Genomic DNA, 23773 nt, shown 5'->3' with positions numbered 1-23773 from the left:
TTGATATTGAAACCCTGCCTCTAAGCGAGGGAAATGTTTGCATTCCATCATTCTCTGCATGAAAGAAAAAAAGAAAAAATTAAACAATTTAAGTTCGCATATTATAATAGCCATAAAATTGTGGTCTTGCCACAGAAAAATACTTGGTTGGGAAGCTATAGAAGGTGGAAAAATAGATATTTGAGCTGAACAGCTTCCCTTGTTACCCTTTTTTCTTAGGTTCAGAATGCAGAAGAAATACTGTACTTATCTACAATTCCAATAGAAACCACCTGAGGGCTGATGTGTGTTTCAGAGTTCAAAAACTTTTAGATTCATACACTATATGTGAATTTATTATGTAATTTCTCCCAGAGGGGCCTGGGTCAGCACTGCTTACTCAAAAATGTTAATTTTTTTGCTACCAACATATGAATATCCATACTCTAGAATATCATACTCTGTAGAATAAAGTCTTTAAATAGCCTCTTGTCAATTCACATCAGCTTTTGCTACTAAATGATTTCAGATCAGATTATATTTTGCTACCAAATGAATATAAAATTGCTTTAGATTTTCGGAGCTTCCTGGATTTTGCAATTTGAATAAGAGATTTGGACTCATATTTCCTCAAATTTAAGATACCATCAATTATGAAATGCTCTATTCATTTAATGATAGTTTTGAGAACCAGAAAAATAAATGTTTCACTGGCTATTATTTTATGTGTTTTTACTTTGTTTTATGCTATCTTAGTTTATATATCTGATTTCATTGTATGTGGGCAGTGAACATGGTGTGCATAATACCAGGGTTTTCTTTTTCTTTTTGTATTTTGTTGAACCTTCCTTTGTTGAACTTGGTTATTTATTGTAAATTTACTTATATTAGAATATATGTACTTATATATACTTACTTATACTTATATACCCCCCCCCCACATACCTATATATACATACTCTGGTGTTATGTATATGTGTATACATGCAAGTATATATAGATACACATGTAAATATTTGTATATATTAGCAAATGTTATGTTATCCAGATATTGTTGATACTTATTTGAATTGGCTTGATTTGGGAACTCACTTATGTTCATTGTTAGTTACTAGAGTGTCATTGCTTCTAGACCCTCTCAGTAGAAGGTAGAAAATATATCTGTGGCATATAAACATGTACACACATATATTATGATACATGCATATCTATGTCTGTTTATATATCTACCCATATAAATATTAAAACAAATGAGTTCATACTGATACCTCCAATTCCAATTTAACAGCTCAGGCCTCTTTCTAGCTTTCCTCCTTTTCATTTTTGTGACTCACCTCTTCCCCTCAACCCTCCTGTATGTAGCTAATCTCCTGACCACAGGAGCCATATCTTTGGTCTTTAGCTTCACCATCATCACTCCATCGTTCCCCTTTCCCTGTCCTTATGGGTACTTGACCCCTGTCTCCACTGCCCCCTCCGTGCATACGTTGCTGGTCCCTTGGTCTATTACCTCTTCAGCAACAGGCCCTCCACTACTTCCTGTCCCTTTGACCAGGCTGCCACCTCCAAAGAAAGAGAAGTCAAAGAAAAAGGAAACCAATTAGGTAGAGGAAAAAGAGGAGAAATAGAAGGGTTTACGTCCTATCTTTCATGGCCTGAAATTTTACTCCAGAGTTTCTAGACTTGGATTTTTTTCTTACTGAATTATTTTTCTGCTAATGCTTGGTGAACTTTTTTGACAAAGGAATCTCATCACTTATTTCTTAGAAATTCTTTGCCTCTATTTCTCAAAGCGTTGCTATTCCTGTTTGTCTTTTCTCTCCTTTTATGGAAATTCTTTAAGTCAGGCATTAGAACTTCTGAATCTATCTGCCATGTCTCTCAAAATTTCCTTCACAGTTTACATCCCATTGTCTTTGTTTTATGTTCTAGAAGAAATCCTCAGTGACATATTACAGTTTACCAATTTACTCTGCAGTAGATCCAGTGTTACTCAGTCTATTCATTAAGTTGTATATTTTAATGAGTATATTTTCATTTTAAAAACCTTTAACTACTGAGAACAAACTGAGGGTTGATGGGGGGTGGGAGGGAGGGGAGGGTAGGTGATGGGTATTGAAGAGGGCATCTTTTGGGGTGAGCACTGGGTGTTGTATGGAAACCAATTTAGCGATAAATTTAATATATTAAAAAAAACCTTTAACTGATTTTTTATTGCTATTATTCTTGTTTCATAACTACTTGTTCTTGCTTTTAAGGTATTTGATTAAATTATGTGCTTTATTTCTCCTACAGTATGAAATATTCTTTAGAGACGTTTCTATTAACTCATTCCTCAGGCATAAGATTTTTCTTGTGAGCTGAGGGGCTGAGTTTGTTAGCAATCTTTCATGGTGTTGCTATGGGATAAATACATTTTATTTAGCTATTTATCTTCCATGACAGAATTCTCCTGCACGTATGCTAGGCTGTGGCAGTCTCCCAATGGTATCCAAATTGTCTCTCAATGGGAATGATGTAGTTCTCCTGATACAACATAATGTGGCTATAGCAAGGACAGTATTTTCTTTCAGGATGACTGTCTTAACTGCTTAGCACAGTAACTATGACATGCTCCAGATACAAAGGGCCCAAAGAATTTTTGCCTATAATGATTTCCAATTATGATGACTTCCCACACAGTGGATTCCTGAATGCCTCTTAAACTTATGGCTATCAGTCTTTCTTTCAATGACATCTCATAGATTTACATTCACCAAGAGTTTCCTTTCTCATTAAGATTTTTCTTCCTTCCCCCCTTCCTTCCTTCCTTGCTTTCCTTCCTCCCTCCCTCCCATTTCCCTCCCTCCCTTTCTTCCTTCCCTCCTTTTCCCTTTGTTCTTTCCTTCCTTCTTTTTGCTATTCTCTGGTTTTATGCGTGAAGTAGATATATCAGCATGTAAGTCTATATCTTAGAACCAGAATCTGTTAATAAAATAGTACCTGTATGTTAATAAATTTAAGTAAACAATGGCATTTTATATCTTTGGCTTCATAAAGATTGAATCTATATATTTGAAGTCTAAAGGCTCTTCTGGATCATTCTTATCTATGGGCAGTCATATGTAGCACCCTGTGGAAAACACACTTTCTAGGAGACTAACTTCTTTAACATGTTTAGGATTGATACATTGATACTATAACATGGGAAAAGACTGGGATTGTGTAAGCATTGCCTATTTGATTAAACTCATACTTTCTTTTTATCTTTAATTGAATTAAGAATTTCTAGAAGTTAAATAACCTCTCTTGAAAGTCAGCCAAAGATTTTTGAGAGATAGCTATTGGGGAACTGACTATGGTTCTCTATAAGCATGTATCATGTGCCCCAATCTCTCCTGGCCTTGAAAGTTTGATGATTTATTAAACAGTTTGGCAATTTTTGTTGCCTTTAATTGCATTGCCCGACTTCTGCCAGGTAATCTTTTCTTCTGCTATCACAATGTTTCATTTCAGTGCTGTTTCATAATGCAGTAATTTTGAAAACATTCTAAATGAAAATTTGGAATCTGAATTTAAGTCAATGTGCAGCTGTATAATGTGTGACCCCAGTGCAAAAACAGATCACAACTTGAAGCAAGGCTCTTTTTTTACTTAAGTAAGTTTTGTCAATGTGTAGTCAATGCCAGCTATATCACAACTTGCTCCTCAAAGTTTCTTTGGACATAAAGTGTGAAAAAATATGCTTTAGTCCAGGAAATATGGTATTTTTGTTAAATATCTAATATGCTGAATTAGAGAATAGAAACAAAAAGGATATAATATTCATTGGGTAAGAAGAAGCAACCAAATTGTTCTTTCAGAGAGGTGTCTTCTGATTGTGTGAGAAAGGAGGGTTAACTCCAAATAGCTTAAGAAACAGAACATACTGGCTCATGTAACAGAGAATCTAGGGGTTTGATGCAGGACTCAAATGATATCAGAGCCTAGTTTTGACATTTCTCTGCATTCTTCTATCTCCTGGGCTGGCTTTATTATCTGGGTAGCTCTAGACCTAACTTTTCTAACATTCAAGTCCATAGGAAAAGGGAGACAGTGTCTTCTCTGGCGGTTTCCACACAAATCCTGAGAACCATTGTAATGGGACCAACTTGGGTAATGTGATCCCCATCCAATCTCCTGGGGGATCTGTTGTTCTAATTGGCCAGGGGCCAGGATGGTGGTATGCTACCCAAAATGTACCGATTGATTGTTGAGAGGTGTGTAACTACTTTGCCAAGGAAACTGTGCAATTTACTCAAAGAAGTAGGAGATGAAGATCAGGTGGTCAAGACCAATACCAAAATATCTTAGATATATGGGTGGATACGGAAGCCAGAGAGAATAGGATAAAAGCTTCTAATTGTAGAGTCTGAAGGTGGCTGTCATTTCCTATTTGATAACAGAATTTTATCAAATTATGAGCATTTTTCAAGGTCTCTAATTAGTTCTCTATCATCAATCTTACATAACATTCCTCTTCTTATAGGTAGATTAAAGACTATTTAAGATCAATCTAAAAAGAAAAGAAAAGAAAAGAAATATATAGGAATAAAACAGAAAAAGGAAATGTTTCCTTAATTGATCCAAGTGCACTTAAGACTCTTATTATTTAACACGATGCCCTAGAAAACGAATTCCATTGCTCCTGTTGTCTCTGGTAAGTAGGTAAATAGTAGCAAAAATTGTTTCCTGGCAAACTAGGGGTAAACCACACTATATTGTTTGCTGTTCTCATAAATCCCAAATGCAGTATGCTGCTTCTGGTCAGAACTCAATTATTGTTGTTTACCGACCCATTCAGTAGCATAAATATATGGAAAATATGATTGTAATGTGGTATTCTAGCCTCAAAGCTGATCTACTACACCTTCCTCTGAGATCTTAACACAGATAAGCAGAACAGCAAGAAAATAAGCAACGATTCCCTTTTGTAACCAACAATACCCTTGGCCTTCCCCTGTCACTCTGCCCCTCACGCCCACACCAATGGGACCAGATAAACATATGGAACTGAAATGTTCTCTTCTTGAATCATAAGATCATAACTATGCTTGAGTGTTATCAGTCTTTCAGCCTCACTAAGGCTTTGCAGTAATAGATGTGAGATGTAGTCTGTCTTAAGGGTATTTGCGTTATAAAAGGAAATTCTTGAGGACTCTAAAGAAGCTCTAGGAGCTTTAACTGGAATGGTGGGAAGAGAGGTTCTTTGCAGAGGGGTTGGGGGGGTGGATACCCTATTCCCACATTTTCAGTGGAGCAGCAGACACAGACCAGGTGTTTTTCATAGTGTTTCTGCTATAGGTTTAACCTACCTGCGTCAAAGTGCATCCACTTCTGGGCATGTTGTGTGTGTGTGTGAGTGACCTAAAGATACTAGAATTCTTCCCTCTTCCAGTTCGTGAGAGAGTGAATAAATAGAGACTTGGCAGCCGCCTCACAGAGGCTGCTGACACCTGCTCCAGACAAATCCCAGGGCAATGTGCTTTCCATCTTCATTGCATGTTCTGCACGAAGAACTAAACTTTGTTTATCCTCCATCCAACTACAGATTATATTTCATGGCCAGCTGGTTCCCTTTGAGGCAGAATTTGGCTCCTGAAATATAGTACTTGCCTAGGTAAATGTTTAAGTTGTTTAACAAAGAACATAAAATCACTTTTCACTTTTCATTAGTCTAATAGGGACTATTCATATGTTTCTTGACAAATTTTTTTTTGCTCCCTCCCCTCAGAACAGTATAAAGAGACCAAATATTTTATCATCGTGGAAGGAATTCTTTCTACTTTATCATTATTCACATCACTGTCCTCCTGAGGCTGTGAATATGATCATAATAGGTCTAGAGTTATTGGCTTTCAATTAATATAAACATTCTCCATGAATTTTGGAGCGAGGCTTTTTTCCTTTTTAGTGTATTTCCCTTTGGTGTTATTATGTAGTACTTTCCGTACTCACCTCTGTCATGATAGCCTTGTGTGCTTAGAATTAAAAACTTAAGTCCCAGTGAAAAAACTTAAGAAGTATATCTGCTTCTAAAGATCCATAATCATCTCCCCAAGCCCTGCAGTGAATACCCATAGTATCTATCAGCACTGTGCACACATTATGCATTCTGTCATGCTTGTTATTTGAGTGAAAAAGATGTACATAGTTTTGAGTTATCTATGTTACTATCCCCAAATCAAAAATAGATCATAATATTAGCTCTTTTCATAAATCTTCCATTATGGGTTATTTTGATGGTTCTGCTGCTCATTTTCACAGAGCCCTAACCTGCCAACGTGGGCTGGATCCTCATGAATGCAGTGGACTCGGATGTGACAAAGCTTCAGACTGTTTCATTAGGTCCAGTTTGCCTGGTTTCACATAAAAAAGGGAGCCTGGAAGTGTCAGTCCCTGAAGATCAGAAAGCAGCCACCATGAACTAAGCTAAATGAGACACCTCTGATTTTTCGGGCATGACTGAGAAACTGATGGCACCACAGCTGTGCAGGGAGAATGCAGAGCAGAATGGAGTCAGGCTGTCTAGGTTCAAGAACCAGATCTTCCCAATTATGAGTGTGTACTTTTGGATCAATTATTTAACATCTCTAAGGCTCAGTTTCCCTGCTTGTGAAATGGAGATAATAATAGTATCTAACTCACAGGGTTGATGTGAGGATTAAATGAGATCATGCTACTGAGAGAACACGGGACAGAGCCTGGCACCAAATAAACACTCAATGAATGTTAGCTGTTAAGTCCTGTCTGCCGTAACTACTCCTTGACTCTGAACTACTAAAGCCCTTGGAATCTGCAGTGCTCATTTTGGCACTTGATCATGCATTCATTCATCTATCACCATCTATTGAGGTGACTTTAATCCCTATTGGAGGGCTGAATATGGCTCACATAGTGTTTAGGATAGCAGATTGCCTATTTTAGTGCTCTGTGCATTAAACTGACCTCTGATAAATATTTATTCAAAGCTCTAAGTCAATACTAAAAAAGCTAAAGGAATATTGTGTTCTATTAATGCAGAAAAAGTGTCCAGTTTATAGAAGCCCTGCTTTATTCCTCATTGCTAGGATATTGGGTTTAATTATGGGAATCGATACTCTGAGAATGATTCTGGCAACAAGAAGCAAGAAGAGGAGGGTCTAGCAACCTTACATTATACGAGAAATGGTTGAAAGGACTGGACAAGGCAGGGGATGAGAATGTCTGTTTCTTTGGTGTTAGATGCTATTGGAGAGGTTTGCAGTTTTTAGATTTCTATTTGTAGTCAATTTTTAATTCAAATCCCTTAGGCAGGATTGGGGGTAGTTCCCATCAAGGGTTACCACACTTTAGAAGCTCTTACTCTTGGGGTGTCTGAGTGACTCTGTTGGTTAAACATCCAACTCTTGATTTTGGCTCAGGTCATGATCTCATGGTTCATGAGTTCGAGCCCCACATCAGGCTCTGTGCTGACAGTGCGAAGCCTGCTTGGGATTCTCTCTCTCTCTCTTTCTGCTCCTCCCCTGCTCTCTCTTGCTCTCTAAAAAAACAAACAAACAAACAAACAAACAAATAAACATCTCTTACTCTTGTAGTTACTATGGCTTTAAGTCAGCTTTATTGTCCTTGCCTTGTGCCCCCCCCCCCCCGCCCCCGCCAAATAGTGCTCCCTAGAGGCTCTTGGTCTTTGCTGAGGGAGCATCTAACCAGTTTGCTGGGGGGCCTCAGCATTGCTGAATCTGGAGTCAAACTCTCACCATGCTCTTCTCCCATAGGCTCAGTGGGTTCTAAAACAATGGAGTAGAAACAGGTGGGAAATTGGAACTAACAAACTGTAGTTAGCCAAGGGGCTTGGATTCATGGTCAGTAAGAGAGAACTGGGTTGGACAGAGTGGGTTCAAAGCTGTATCTTTTTGAGAACATGTACTTGGTTTGAAGGCAAACTCTACAACTTTGCAGCTTAACCCTACGCTCAATTTTAGACTTCCTGAAACCTTGAAGATTCTTTCTCTCTCAAGTGATTGTGCTTTATAGTTTATTTAAATTATTAGTGCAAAAAAGAGTGTGGTTTTTCTACAAAAAAAATTGTCATGTTTATACTATATTTGGTTTGGAGACTAAATATCTAAATATGTTGGTCAAACTATCAGTGGAAGTACCGAGAACTGCTTTGTTTCATGATCCGATGTTTGGGATCATTGAATTTTGCACTTAAAAAACCAATTACTTTGATTTTATGTTCATTTTTGTTGAGTGCAGTTTCAGGCTGTTACTTGCAAGTCCATCCCCATGTGGGTTCTCCTGCCTTCTAAGCTTTCTACCATCCTGACTGACTTTAACTCTAATGGTGGCTCAGCTGTGTGCTTGAATGTTTTGCTAGTAACTCAAATTTGCTGATTTCCCATCACAATGGTATTCTCCATTACTTTTTGTCTTGTAATTCATGTAATTGTAGGATGTTTGTTTGATGTAAACTCTTAGTCCTTTTTGGAAATATTTAAAACACTGTGTTCTTTGGGAGCACATGAGGAATAATATTTTAACACATAGCTTTTATTTTCACTGAGCCCACATTAAGCCAAGGTAATTTTGTTCCATGTTGTGTAATGTTCTCACTTGTGATTATTTCTGCAGGTTTCTCATTTTCTTTTTTAAATCACGACAACTAAAGGGCAACAACAGCGGCTGGAGTTAACGTTTGTCAGACATTTTAGGTTAGTTTTCCCCTTTGCATGACCAGGATCCAATGACAGCACCCAGCTGGGTACATGTTGAGATTGCCACCCACTGGTGAAATAGAGAATTTTCATTTTCATGTGTAAGAAAACACATTCGTTTTCTGTTTTCAGAGTAGGAATTCATATATTTAGGTCCTTTAAAAAATATATTTCAAGCTCCATTAAAAGAATAAAGAATTTCATTATTATGAAACAATTTAAAGCTTTATGGGAAGAATAAAAAAGTCATCATTATAAAACCATTTAGAAACCTTTATTTACATCTCTTGTATCCCCTACAAAGGGGTGAAATGAAAAAAAAAAAAATCTTGGAATTAATTATGCCAAGAGTGCTATCAGTGGTTGCTGTTGAATACTAAGATTAACAGGGATTAAACTAATTTTTGTTGCCTCTTTACATTTTTATTTACTTAATTTTTTTTTCTGCAGAAAGCTTATATTGCTTTAAAAGAAAATATAAATCCAAAGAGGGAAAATAGCAATATGTGTGTATATAAATCGAAATGTAAGTCTTCAATAACAGCACTTTATGGAGTGTTAAAAAAAAAAAAAAGCACCACCTTAAATCAATGCCACATTTAACTAAACAGATACAAAAGGAACAAAAGCTCTGAGATTGAACTGCGGCTTTCATCACTCCGCTAGCACAAATTTTAAATTCAAATGCATACATAAGAATTTATTATGTGATAAAGATGCCATTTCAACTTCATGTGCAAGGATGCTTGGTTACCTCACATCATTTACCAAATAAATTCCACATGTGAAAATTAAAAACATAAAATGAAATAAATTTCAAAATACATAAATGAATATTTAAGCTAATCAAAAATGCAATGGAAAAAATTATAAAGGAAAATATTGAAAACTTCTGTGTAAGAGTATTACCGTAAAGCAAATGAGAACCTGGGGAGAAAATATTTATAGCATATAGAACTGACAAAATAAATATTTTTTTTTTTAAAAAGCCTGTGAGCACTTGAAAAAAAAAGTTAAACCTCACTACTAATCAAAGGATTGCACGTTTTTTTGAAATGAAAAATTTTGCTATAAATTGGCCACGATTTAAAAATATCAATGTTGTCAAAAGTACTCCATACTATAGAACTACTTTGCTATTTAAAATTATTTCTTAAAAAGATATAATAACATGGAAAAATACCCATATCAAATTTAGATTATAAATAGGGTTTAAATAATAATGCAGTTTATCTGTATCTCTCCAGGAAAACGTTATTCCAAATGTTTAAATGAGATTATTTATGTTATTAGAGTTATTGGTGATAATTTCCTTTTTCATGCATATTTGTATTTTTTAACTTTTGGCAACAAAAAATTTCAAATATATAAAATCCTCATTAAAATTCATTTAATTGGATTACAAAATAATACATGTAGTTCGATTACTATTTTAATAAGATAAAAATCATATGTATATATATACATTTCTGCATTTATAATTCATATATGTAGATTAAAATTGTTTTAGAATTTAATAGTGATATTTGTATGGCTATTTGTTTATATTTCTATGGTTATAGGTAATTATTCATCATTCATTATGTAATTATTTTACTACTGATAAATAAAAATGTACATTGTATATACTGAAAGTCGTCTTTAGGACGATAGTTAAAGACATGTAAAATATTCATGGACACTTAATGGTTGAAAGAGGGAAAAGTATAGGCAGTATATGCAGTTTGTTGACAGTGTGATAGAAGTAGAGGCATATATCTATTTTATTCATACATATATATGAATAGACTTAAAAACTTGTGAGAGTTCTAAAAGTTCAACTGTGATTATAGTACTATGAATATAGTTGATAGTTTTCTTATTTATTTTTCTGACTTTTTAACTAGAAACAATAGAGTCTGTACATGTATGTCAAATATATACATTGAATTGCATATTTTAAATATATGCAGTTTATTATGTTGGTTATACTTCAATAAAGTTGTTAAAATATATAGTACAAAATTGCTGCTCAAAAACAAGACAGAAACAACTCTCCTCTTTCTAAAAAGAAAATTTAATGTTTAAAAAGTGTGGTGTCAGTTTTTACTAGCCCAACTTTCATTCCATCCCATTTGTAGATATGTAGAATACTTAAGACATTTCAAAATATTTCTTCACTGGCATTTGGGACAGTATTGAATCAGCACTTTAAATTGGGTTCCATAAATTTGGATCTGCACATTCTTTTCTAGGGTATGGAGAGTGGGGTAGAATATTTCTACCTATCAAAATAATGTTAATCCCTATCATGTGCAAGGAGCCAAGTACCTTGTGGAAACATTTAGCTATTTTTCCATCAGAATAAGGTCATTTCTTATGATTAACAAATTTAAACAAGCAAACAAACATGATTTGACTTTTCAGAAGGAAACCACTTACTCAGATATTAGAGTCTCTCATTAACACATCCTGTGCTTCAGCAGTAATTTTATTGATTATGTGAACTGTTAAATAGTCCATCTGCAATGCAAATGTGACTTTAAAATTAAAAACCTGACATCAATTTATTTTCCTCCAGCAAATTCAGAGCTAAATTAAATAAAACCCTTGATTTGAGGCAGCCAGCCTTTTCTGATAAAGCTTTCAAATATCCGGCATGTTAAAAGTGTGTTGCTAGGTACGGGAAAGATGATACTAGACAAAGAACGACACTGTTTCAATCATTTTTTAATAAAGGAAAATATACAGCTCTCCTGTGTAGCTGCACACTGCTTGACTGGTGGGCAATACTAATATGTGTCCAGAGATATGATGATGTATCTGCTAGTCTTGCCTAGCTGTGCTGAGACCTCTTGTACAGATGCTCCTGTGTGACAGCTGGCTGTGTAGTCTGCTCTGCCTTACTTGTAAGGCTTGCACTCTAAAAACCAAGCAGCTAATTTTAAAATAGTAATGCATGGCACAGTCCTAAAGAATGGATGAAAATACTCATCCCTGAGGCATATCATGAGTTGATTATAATAAAAATTGCTTAATTATTTATTAGTAGTTGCTTTATAAATTACTCTGGTTTTGCTGAAGGGTATAAACTGTGAGATGGGAGAGAAGAGCTAGAGAGGTGAAATTGTCAGGGGACACTGCAGTTAAGGGTTTCATATACCACACAGATGCCTTTGACTTTATCCTGTAAGTGATGTGGAAACAGAAATCTTTTAACAGGAGATTGAAAGGCCAGATTTGTGTTTTCTCTGTGTGATGGGAGATGGATGTGAGAGGGACAGGAAAAGAGGCAGGTAGCAGTTAAGGTGAAAGACCACAAAGCCTAAAGTGAGAAGTACAGGGGAAAAAGATGGGAGGAAGCACCAAAATATTTGAAAGGGAAAACATGTAGGGAAAACCTTCAGAAAGATCTGGTAAGTGAATATGGGGCCAGAGATAAAGTAGAGGAAAGAATTGAGTTTTCCTCTTTGTATAACTGGATGGATAGTTAGCACTGTTAACTGATATTGAAATCACAGGTGCTGATGATGCCTATTAGAAGGGGGAAACCTAAGTGGCTGGTTGACCTACTTTGCTAATGGATACATGCAGTCACTCAGAAATTTTACAAGAGCAAATTGTATAGATAGACATGCAATAAACAATGACAGTAAAATTATAGACAAAGCCCTCCAACTAAATCACAAAAGGCTCCGAAAGCATAAGAACCTTTTTATGAAGCTGATGTCAGAGACAGGGACAGAAATGGAACAATTAGATTGCATTAATTGTATTTGTTATGTTGCAATGGCAATGATTTTCTCACAGTAATAATGAGCTCTGTTATAATGGGCATTCACCTTGTATCCCACCTATTCATTCATTAGAATGAGGGTTTTTTTTCCCCCCTTTTACAAAGTAAATACACAATAAGATCAAATAAATTTTGATGATTGCCAACAGATGGTGAGGGGCTCAACCTCAGACCATCTGATCTTTTGCTTTTCAGTTCTTTCCGGCTGTTCTTTCTACTTAATTACCTTCCCCTCACTTCCTAATCCCTTCCATGTAATTCTACACCAAGATTGGGTCTAGCACTCTCTATTAATTTTCCACAGCCTACACTCCTTTCTGATAAGATATTCTTTCTTTGTAGCTGTGTTGCTAATGGATCTAAACAGTCTGGTTTTAGCAGAACCTTTCAATCCTACTTGAACCATGTCTTTGCTCAATTTATTAATTCAGTTTAATGCTGAGAATTTAAAACTGACTCTTACAGTTTAATCTCATTTCACATCTGACACAATGGATCAACCACTAGTAATTTTACACAATCAAAGAACTATTTTAACTGACCTGTCTTTGAAATCCTTCTCATATGAGACATTTATTTTTTCCAATCGCTAAAACAGACTTACTAGAGTGATATATGTGTTTCAGCGAGAAATTTCCTTTATTACATGAATGCATCTATGCATTTTTTATGAATGAAGCAGGAAAAGTATTGCTGTAATAGGGTTTTTTAAATGAAATTTTAGGCAAGTGCATAAAGAGTAGGAATTCATGGAAGCTCAACTCAGAAGGCATCTCCTAACATAATTTATTATAGACTCTGTATGTGTATTTACATAATCCGTGTCTAGAGAGGACCTTCTTTCTTCTTTTGACAAGAACATTTTAATGTCCAGTTCAATATAATAAGAAGGCTGTTTCCATGTCCTGTTCGATAGTCCCCAAGAACACTGCTTTACAGAGGTAGACTAATAGAATTCTGTTGATTCAGACTTCCTGCATTATACATGTGTTCTCATGTTTCTGTCCTGTTTCCCAGTAGTTTGTTTCACCAAGTACTTGTTCTTTTGGTATAGAGATTGCATACCAAAAACTACACATTGTAAGCATTTGTAATAAAATAAGGCTTAGTTTTAAAGGTATTTGAAAGGTATCATCTGTTTTGTGAGTGCCATTTAAAAACAATCAGTATTTTTTTCTGATAATGAAAGCAAAAATGTTCATTTAAAAAAGTTTTAAAAACAGAAAAATTAGAGGAAAGAATCCCAACAATACCCATAATCTCACTAGAGATTATGGCTGTTAAATTGTTGCATATACCCTTTCTGGATCTTGTATGCATATCTGTTTAAAATGAAAATTTTAAAACAGACTGGGACTTGTATATAATGATTTATACAGATAATTGCTACACACATTTAACTTATGTGAACTTTACTCTGCGTGTGTGTGTGTGTACAACAATTAAATAGATTTTAAAAAATTTCCCCTTTATTGTGTTCATGAGTGTATTCCCCAGAATAAGCATGAGATGGGTGATATGAATTGACTCTTTCCTTAATCTCTGTGTCTCAATTCCTGTATGTCTCTTATAGTATGTGCATCTTGCTACAGTGACTGTGACTCCAGTGGTAAAAACATATATTTTTCCTACAACATAGTCTAACCTCAAGCCAACTTCTCTGATGCTCACAGACACAGTTATCTATTCTAATACTAAAAAGAAAAACTATGATGAAATTATGGTATTTGGTATCCAACCTGGAGATTTTCAAGGACAATGTTAACTATATGAGATTTTTTTCATCATGATTGAAAAGCCTATCTGCTGCATGAGATGCAACTTCCTTGTAATCTACTTGTTTATTTTAGTATAGAGTTATTAAGTTCCCCCCCATATCACTAAGTACTCTTCGAGAACATTCTTAATAACTGCATCACAATCTATCATATGGATGTGCCCTATCTACTTTAACCAATCCACTATTATTAGACATTTGGTTAATTTCCAATCTTTTGCTATAAATAAGGCTATGACAACTGTTGTGCCCGAGATATGATACGACTGTCAGCCATTATTTTGCACGTGTACTTACTGCTGTTGTAGTGTCTTCCCTTCAGGCACTTCCACCACGTTCATTCTGATAAGATACAGGAGGCAGGAGAATGTGATTTCTCACAATAACCAACTGGGGATTGACTTCAATGGAAGAGGAGGCAATAAAACATGCATTTTTAATACAACCTTTTGGTGTTCCTTGGTGGCTCCTTATGATGACACCTCCTGTGCAGAGGGTTAGATTGGCACTTAGTCGTGTGAGCCAGTTCAAAGAGGGGATTTGCAGTGGCTTTTTTGGGAGCTCCACGGTTCTGCTTCCTTCTGTCAGCTTCATGCTGCAAATAGCCACGGCATTTCTCAAAGTTAGAAGACTTCTAACTGCGATTCATGTGCTTGTCTTTCATACTGGCATAGCTCTCCCTCCAAGCCTAGGTTGCTCTGGGCAGCTGCACTAGAGGACAGTTATGTGTTCGCACTTGAGCAGTGGAAGAAAAAGTAGTCTCACAGCTTTATGAGAAACTCTTCATACAAACTGTGCTTGTTCAAAAGTCTTTAGAAAACTTAAGGATTCATTTCCTAAGATACATTCCAACGTGCAAATAATAAGTGGTCAAAAGTATAAACATTTTTAAGGCTTTTATACATACTGATAAATTGCTCTCCAGATGTTTTGTACCAACTTATACTATGCCAGCTGTAAATGAGACTGATCTTTTGGCTGAAACACTATCTTTTTTTTTTTTTTTTTTTTTTTTTTTAAGAAGCATCGCCATACACCGGTTAAGATTTTACTTTGTGTTTCTTTACTAGACAAGTTGAACCTTTTTTTTTTTTTTGTATATTTAATGACATTTTGTTTTGTTTTGTTTTTCCTAAAATTCATGTTCTTTGTCCAGTCCCACCCCACCACACCCAAGGTTGTTTTTTTTTTTTTTTTTTTTTTTTTTTTGGTGCAAGTGTTTTGTTTTTAAATTAATGTCTAAGAACTTTTTGTATTTTATGTTCTTATCTAAAGACAAGTACTGAAACCACATGAAATAAGGTGCACATTTTTCAGGAGGGAGGAGTGACAGGAAGAGTGTAGGAGGATAGACAGGGTGCAGACCTCCCAATAGAGATGTTGCTTATGGCCTTTGGTGCCCTCACCCCCTTGAAAAATTGCCCCACCCATGGCTTCTGACTCCTAGGTGGCCAGGTGTTATACCACATGACTTTAATGATCACAGCTGATGGGATGTCTACTCAAAGGTCATCAGTTAATAGACTGCCAAGGGATTTATGAACTGCACCAGAATCTCTTCCAAAGGAATTAGGATAGGAAAAAAAAAAAACAAAACAAAAAAAAAAAAAAAAAACAAAAAAAAAAACAACTGCCAATTAATAGTGGATCTAAAAAGACAAACATGCAGAATATGAATGAACCAGATTAGTGGTAGAGTTGCAGAGAACAGAGTCACCAATTCCTGCCCCTGAGATCTCTAAAGCCACCTTAAATGGAGAGTCACATTCCAGCTCCAGTTCCAGCAAAGCTGTTTATCTTTCCCACTCTAAGCATGTCCCTGTCCCATGAGCTTCCTGGACACATCTCTATTATTTACAATTAAGTGAACTTGAAGAAACAATGATTCTGAGCGAAAGTACTTACGATACAGATTTAAGAACTACCTTAGTTACAATTCCATACATATCCCAGTAGAGCCATCCTTATAGTTAATTCTTTGATTTAACAATTTGTTCAACATATCATCGAACATGCAGTCTATGTTAGGTATTGGGCTAGGTGATGAAGGAGACGCGGAGACGAATCAGACAATCTCTGCGATCTAGAAGCATATAGTTCAATCACACTTTTCTACATGGCGTGGTCTTTCATTACTGCAGATTGTCAGATCAATGGTGACCAACTAGTTGCTAGGCAACTCGAAAGACAGGAATACAGACCTGATGCAGCTCTATTCTGATATGTATTCTTCTTTGAAATGTTTGTCAAGAACTGTGAAGGGGCTGAAATTTTCTCTGCTTTAAAGCTAAGATGTTAGCCTGCCACAGTTTAATAGATGCTGGCAGAAGACATGTGACATCTAGGTCAGAGACAAAGGAGTTTATTATTACTCACAGCAAGGCAAGCAACTGGAGCTTTGTGTTTACTGCTGGTTCCCTTGCCCCCAAGTCCTATGGGGGCAATGCAGAGCAACCCAGGTGGATGTGTCACAACTGAGGAACACCAAGTGTAGGGAACCCAAATATTTTACAATGGGCTGCAAGCAAACCAGCCAGACATTTGCCCTGTAGGGAAACATTATCTTTATTACAATGGACAGTAACTGTTCTGCGCTCTGGAAGGAGACACTATCTCTCTCTTTCAAGACTGTCCCTGTCACTATACAAACATCCTTGAAATGGTTATCCAGAACAAACATTATCAGAATCTTTGCCTGCAAGGCATTTTGCAGAAACACCAAAGCCCCATGGAGAATTGTTTCCTTACCATATTCTTTCTCTGGTACTTTTTTCAGCCATTCAAATTTTTGGTTCTTATTTCTACTAACTCTAAGTACCTACTCACTCTGAGATTGGCCTATACTCCTCTGTTTTTGCTATTCACTCTATATCCTGTTGACTAGGTGTACTCGTTGAAACTTTTTGTTTTATGTAATAGAAACCAACTTTCTCTAACTTAAGCCAAAAAGATAGTGGAAGGATACTGGATTATTTCATAATTCAAAGCAAAACACCTATTACCATTCTAGGACCTCATCAGCAGAAGTTCATGGCCCCCCCCTAGAGTGCTGTATTAGCGTGCCTCAACTTCGGTGGCTCCCAGTCTCTGTCATTCTTCACTCCAAGTTTTAAATTCTCAGAGAAGAGGAGTCAAATGGCACAGTTTGGCTGAGGCTCTGCCTTCATCTTTTTCAGTTATGAAAGGGGAAAAGGCCATAAAAAAGCACAGACCTAGTGTATCTTAGCTATTCCCAAAATAGGAGAGATTATTTCTTGGGAGCTTTGGAAGCCTTCTCAATTGCTTTCTAGTCTGTCTAAATTTGTTTTGATTGATATTCCATTACTCATAAGAGATATACAGTTATTGTATGTAACTTCTTCTTTAAAATCAATTAAATATAGTTTTGTTTTGCAATTTTTTTTTTGTTTGTTTGGAGTTATTTTGTGACCTCATAAGCAATTTGGTGATTCAAGAATTTTGGGTAAATATAGGTAGCCTCTAGTGGTTGGAGATCGATTGGACTATATGTCTTTTCTTGTCAATCTTGCTATTAAATGGTGTGCTACAAGTAGAGCAAGGCTTAGCTCAAATTTTGTTAATATTAAATATTTATTAGCTAGTCATTTATCTTCAAGACCATTATTTCAACAATAAAAATTTATTTTCCACATCTTTTATGCTAATATATCCCCTGATGTAGATTTCAATAATGCTCTTTTAAATACTGCAGTAGCTACCTCTAAAGCTTGTCTTTTCCTAATTAGGGTATTTCCAAGGTTCCTAATCAGCCCTGGAGTGTGGACTAATGTTACCTTATTGCCCACATGCACATATATACATGAGACTTCCTGTGGAAGTATTTTTAAACTAAATTACCAGACAGACAGTATAATAGGTCAGAATTTAGGCATTTAGTCATGCACTCATGCTAATTTCCATACTCCTTTGTAATTAACATTCCTCCTGGCTGGATTAATTGGGTTTGCAATAAGTAATCACATTTATAATACTGCAACTGTTCCCAAATTAATTGCTCACAAGTTCAATGAGCCATTACATGTTCTCATTTAAAGCAGCTTAGAGAGCCCATGATTTTAGAGCTGTGATCCTAAACATTTTGGGAAGAGGGGCTCAGAATCATCCAAGAATATGTCAATAATATGGTAATGGCAATAAACCAGTGGTTCCCAAACTTTGAGAGTACATGGGAATCATCTTAATGTACTCACTGAAAATGAAAATCTCTTGACTCCACCTCAGCAATTCTGGTTAGGTAGATACTATGGGATCTGGAAAAACTTTAAGTATTGCACACCATCTTCCTAGAAAAAAGCCCATATACACATACTTCCAACTTTACCAGTGATTTTAAGGGAGGGTTTCAGAACCCTGTGGCATTAGTTGAGTACAATTTTTCTCAAGACTGGCTGCATATTACATTCGCCAAGGGAGTTTTAAAACAATATTTCAGACCAATTAAATCATAATATGAGTGGTATAAGGTGACTAAATTGTCTGCCTGTTTTTTTCCCCAACCCAGAATGGAGGCTAGAGATTTCTCCCAATGTATCAATCTATTTTACTGAATTAGACTCACTTGACAGATACCTAGCAAAAGTGATAATAAAAAGAAGCCCACTTACCCTATAAATCTTACAAAATACACAGTTTAATTTGTGTATTGGTGAGAAGGCACATCATTTTTGGCATTGATTTGTCTTTCTCTCTTCAAAGGTTCAAAGGATTTAGTGGACTTTGTTTTCTTGTTTGATAGATAACTCTCCCAAGCTTGAGAGAAGAAAAGCAAGGCTCTTTTTATAATTTATGGTGACAAGGTGAGTGTTTATTGTGATAGTTTAGTTGAAGAAAATCTAAGAAAACATGTGGAACTTCAAATTGAGCATAAGCTTACTATATTTTAATATTTAACAAAAAGTAAATATTAATTATGAATAAACCCAGAGAATTGGCTAAATGGGCAATTTTCCAGATGTTATCTGAGGGAAGTCTTTTTTTTTTATTATTCTTATGATTAGGAACATATCTTATCATGATGAGCAAAGTAGTAGATGGAAAATTGTGTTACACTCATAAAGTTTAAAAAAAAATTTTAGACACTTGTATTATAAGGAAAAGGAGACCTATAATCAGTGATAGAAAAACCATGTTGGAAATTACTATAATCCAGCATCTTTGAAGTGGATCCATTTATAATAATACTCATAGAGACATTCAAAGCACTGGCAATAATAGGTGATTTAATGATGCTTAAAACCCTTGAGTAAATTCATATAGGCCAAGAAATTTCCCAGAGGACATGAATTTAATAATTATGATCATTTTGTGTGCTGATCACTTTTGAGTTAGAATTTCTGCTTCCAGAGACAAAGTTTTAGAAACGCAAATTGTGAAAATTAAGTGTCAGAAGTTTGACTAGTTCAACATGTATGTGTATGACTTATAGTCCATTTGTGTACAAGAACTAGTTTCCGAGTAAGCAAAAGGGTGGTTTTCTCAGCTCAGAAAGCTTTGTCTCCAAAATTAGATGCACCTAATGACATTTCAGAAATTTTGCCTTTTTTGTTGTTGGGTTTTTTTTTTAATGTTTATTTATTTTTGAGACAGAGAGAGACAGAGCATGAATGGGGGAGGGGCAGAGAGAGAGGAAGACACAGAATCGGAAGCAGGCTCCAGGCTCCGAGCCATCAGCCCAGAGCCTGATGCGGGGCTCGAACTCACGAACCGTGAGATCGTGACCTGAGCTGACGCTCAACCGACTGACGCTCAACCGTTGGACGCTCAACCGACTGAGCCACCCAGGCGCCCCTTGCCTTTTTTGTTTTTACTGTTAAGGTGGGATTGTTAGTTTCCTTTGTAAAAAATTGAGATTTTCAAGCTTCTAATAAAAGGTTGATACTTTTTTTATTAGATTGTGGAGGAGGACTCGCCAAAATTGTGAGAGTTTGGAAGTTTGCTTGGAATCCATTTGTAGGAGAAAGTGAAGTGTAACTGCATTGTAGATGTGCTGTCATTTTGGGCCACTCTTGTCAGAGAAGCTAATGCTCCTGGAATGGGGAGGATGAAGTTACAGGCTTGAGGGAAGACCCAGCTTTGTGGGGATGATGCTAGTGGTGGTGCTGCGTGCTTACTGTCCATCAGTCTTATAAACTGCTACGCATTCCTGTTTCTGATCCTAACAGTCTGGTGGGCAGTTCATCACTCTCCCTGTCTTACAGATGAGGAAATGGTGGAGATAGGGTTCATACCCAGATATCTCTGCCTTCCAAGCCCCTGTTCTTTCTATCATCCTCTTATTTCCATTCTATATAATTCCCCAACCCCTTGCGTAAATCCTGAAGGGTTATTCAGTGCATTTTGGGGCAACATTTGTATCATTGGACAGCTCTACTCACCCAAAAAGGCCATTCTCCTTTTGAGCTTATGTTTGCCTCCTTGTGACTTCCATTTACCAGCTCCATGGGAGAGATATTAAGGATAGATTAAAATGGGTAAGAAAAAAAATGGAGCATTGAGGACATGAAGGTGGGCTGCCATGGAAGCTGGAGAGAGGGCTGTGTGTCTGGGGCAGACAGGAAATAAGCACAGGAGGCTGTTCTATTTTCTCCTCTGAAATTTGAGTTTTCATTCTCTGATGGTGTGCATGTGGCTGTGTTAAAAGACTGGGGTGTTCTATTATCCAGTCAGCAGGGGGAGCAGTGAACTCAAAGTGACATCCCGTTGAGAGAGAAAGGCCATCTACTCCGCACAGTGGTTTATGAGTAGGTGTTCTTATTCTGCCTGGCATTAATAGATTCCATTAAAAAAATTGTTTCTCCCTTTTTTTTCATGCTGTTGATGGTTAATTAAGTCATTGGGCACCAAGAGCAATGTTATACTAGAAAAAATTCACTTTACTGGCATTTTGTGTTCGTGAATTTCTTTAAATATGTAGTGAATTGCAATTTTAAGGAGACCTTTCTAGAATCCATAGGATTGTTAATTCTGGCCAAAATTATTCTTGTAGGTTGGGCTCAGCATAATAGCTCTGTTTGAGAAGAGCCAGATGAAGAGGAGACATTTGGTTCTGGGATGACCTGAGGGTCTCTGAAGAACATGTTCCAATTATTGTCCTTACAGTCTTTTATAGTCCCAGGAATTGCAGTCTCTTTTAGGTTAAAGCTTCTTTTAAAAAAAAATAACAAAAATATGCATAATTTTCCTAAAAATAACATTATTATTATTATTATATAATAACTCTCCATTATTGAATACATTTGTTCTTAATTTGAAAAGGTTTTGTGAACAGGTGCACTTTGATGTTGTAAGGTCCAACTCTGGGTCATAGAGCATCTGCCAAGTCCTGTTCAAGCGTAGCAGAGAGGTCCCATAGCAGGGAAGTGGAAGAGCGAAATATTTCTATTTTAATGTGGGTTGATGCTGGTTGGTTCTCTCAGGTCTTAGGACAGGAAAAGCAGCATGCTCTGAGTATGAGACCCAAGATGAGATATGAAGGTCATGGTTCAGAAAAGCCCAGGGTTTAATGAATAAGTAATACTGCTTTTGTATAGTGGTTCCTAACATGTTTCTTGGTCATAGACCCTTTGAGGTATCTGAAGAAAGTTGTGGATTCTATTCCAAGAAAAATGCACATACACACAAAATTTGGTGTGCTATTTCAGGAGTCCATTGATGTTCTGCCCTCCCCTGAAGCCCATCCTGAATCCTTGTTTAGGGCAGTAGTCTTCACAGTAGGGGGACGGAATGTGCACACCCTCTAGGGTATGTATGAAATGATCCACTGGAGTATGGAATCTTCTATTTGTATTTATTTTCTCTCTTTTACAGTTTTTTTTTCCCATGTAGGTTTTCCATTGCACATCATGTATTAGTCTCATAGTACGTAGTACGTGTATAACATTTATATATAAATAAACAAAATTAGTTAAGGGCTCACATTTTTACTGATAGGGAGGCATGACTCAAAATTGATGGGTTACCAATTGAAAGAGTGGTGCTAATTAAATTTAAATTCTAGGTTCTCCTCTCCCTACACTGGAGGGCCAGGGACAGGAGATTAACTCAAGAGATGACTACCAGTGCCTGCAAACTTCAGACCTAAAGATGATCCGTAACCTTCTCAGAGAACTTAAGACACTTTCCCAGGTGCTCTTGGCTAGTCACTGGTGGAGCTGGTGCACATAACCTTGGCTGCTGGCCACAAATTATGTGCTCATTTCACCAAACTGCAGGGAAAAGTCAATCATTATGGGCGGTCGATGGCCCCATTGCAGCAGTTACTGGTGCTCCCTATGGACACTGAGTAGTTCAATCCCTGGCTGATCCAGGCACAAGGATAGAAAGCATATTTTAGCTACTTGATCAGAGGGCTAGGAAGCCGAGCTAACAATTCAGCATTAGCTCTCTCCTGTTGGTACAGTAATACCAACATATTTCAAAACAGATAGAGGGCTCTGGAAGGGTTGAGATTCATCTATGTACAAAAAAGATTTACAATGGGTTATTAAATGGGAGTTTTGAGGCTGGTTTCTCAGGAAGTGCCAACCACTCTTTCTCCCAAATTTCCCTTGGTGCCACTGTCAAAGGCAAAGTACTCATCTAGATGGATTGTTGTTCTGACCCAAAACGACATTTCCAACTTTTCTTATATATAATCCAATTTCTGAACTTCGTTTTCAGTGATATTAAGTGGAATAGCAGAAAAAAGTATTTTGGCATTAAAGATAATAAATGTGTTCTGCATTGGTCAGGTGTCCTTGCTCTTTGCCAGTGCATTAGCTGTATTGATTTTAGAATTTTAAATGACCCTTTTTACCAGACTTGATTAATGTCTCGTCCCCCAGTCTTGGCTACCTGCTCCTTCCTTCTCTCATATGCAATCTTCTTCCTTCTCAGACTGGCACAGTTAGAGGTGGCTGACCTTCATAGGACCAAGGGTCAGGAAATGTTGTGAGGAGGGTCCCTTGGGCCTGGTGATTAGTCTCTAAAGAGAGGTCTGGTGTGCCAGGGTCAAGCCTTCGGTACTTTGCCCAGGCCCCGGGAACACTCACAGTGGACCTCCTGCTTGGTAAGTACCAGACTGTTCTAATACGTGGCTTCCAGAGAAGAAGCCTCTGGCCAGACACAGAGCGTTTGAAAGTGAAATTAGATCTCTGGCAAAAGCTGATCAGCTAAACCCAAATGTCACTATTACTGCATGAAGCTAAGGTTAATTTTCTGAGATTCCCTCTCATTAATTAATAGTGTCCTCCGCTATCCTCACAGGACACTTGGTTTAAAATTGTGTTCACACATTATTTTATTCTCTCTCTGCAACTAAACTGCGAAATCCCTGAGGATGCCGCTGCTTGGTATGTATGGCCTCGTGCGCCCCTTTCTGATGCCCCCCAGTGTGGCTGGGTCACTGTGAGTGATGACTCTTAGGTTAGGGTTTTCTTCTCTTTCAGAAGATGAATGGGTGGGAGGTGGACCACTGTTTCCCCGGAGATGGCTACTTCTCAGCCAGGATTGTTTTCGCTTGTTGGC

The 23773-nt window shown here is 36.8% G+C and overlaps 1 long non-coding RNA gene across 3 annotated transcripts in view; it reads left to right on the top strand.

Annotated features, from left to right (window-relative positions):
- The window catches only part of LOC122207817, a 67967-nt gene that overhangs the window by 31558 nt on the left and 12636 nt on the right, over positions 1-23773 (top strand). The window contains exon 2 of one of the 3 annotated variants that reach the window (XR_006197019.1): positions 19005-19065. The exons of the other annotated variants lie outside the window; for them this stretch is intronic. This is a non-coding gene — a long non-coding RNA (uncharacterized LOC122207817). The remainder of the gene's footprint in view (positions 1-19004; positions 19066-23773) is intronic. 3 annotated transcript variants of the gene reach the window in all.

Source organism: Panthera leo, chromosome A2 (assembly GCF_018350215.1).
Source record: "Panthera leo isolate Ple1 chromosome A2, P.leo_Ple1_pat1.1, whole genome shotgun sequence".
NCBI lineage: Eukaryota > Metazoa > Chordata > Mammalia > Carnivora > Felidae > Panthera > Panthera leo.
The sequence above is the reverse complement of the archived record's forward strand: the minus strand, read 5'-3'. Positions and strand labels throughout refer to the sequence as shown.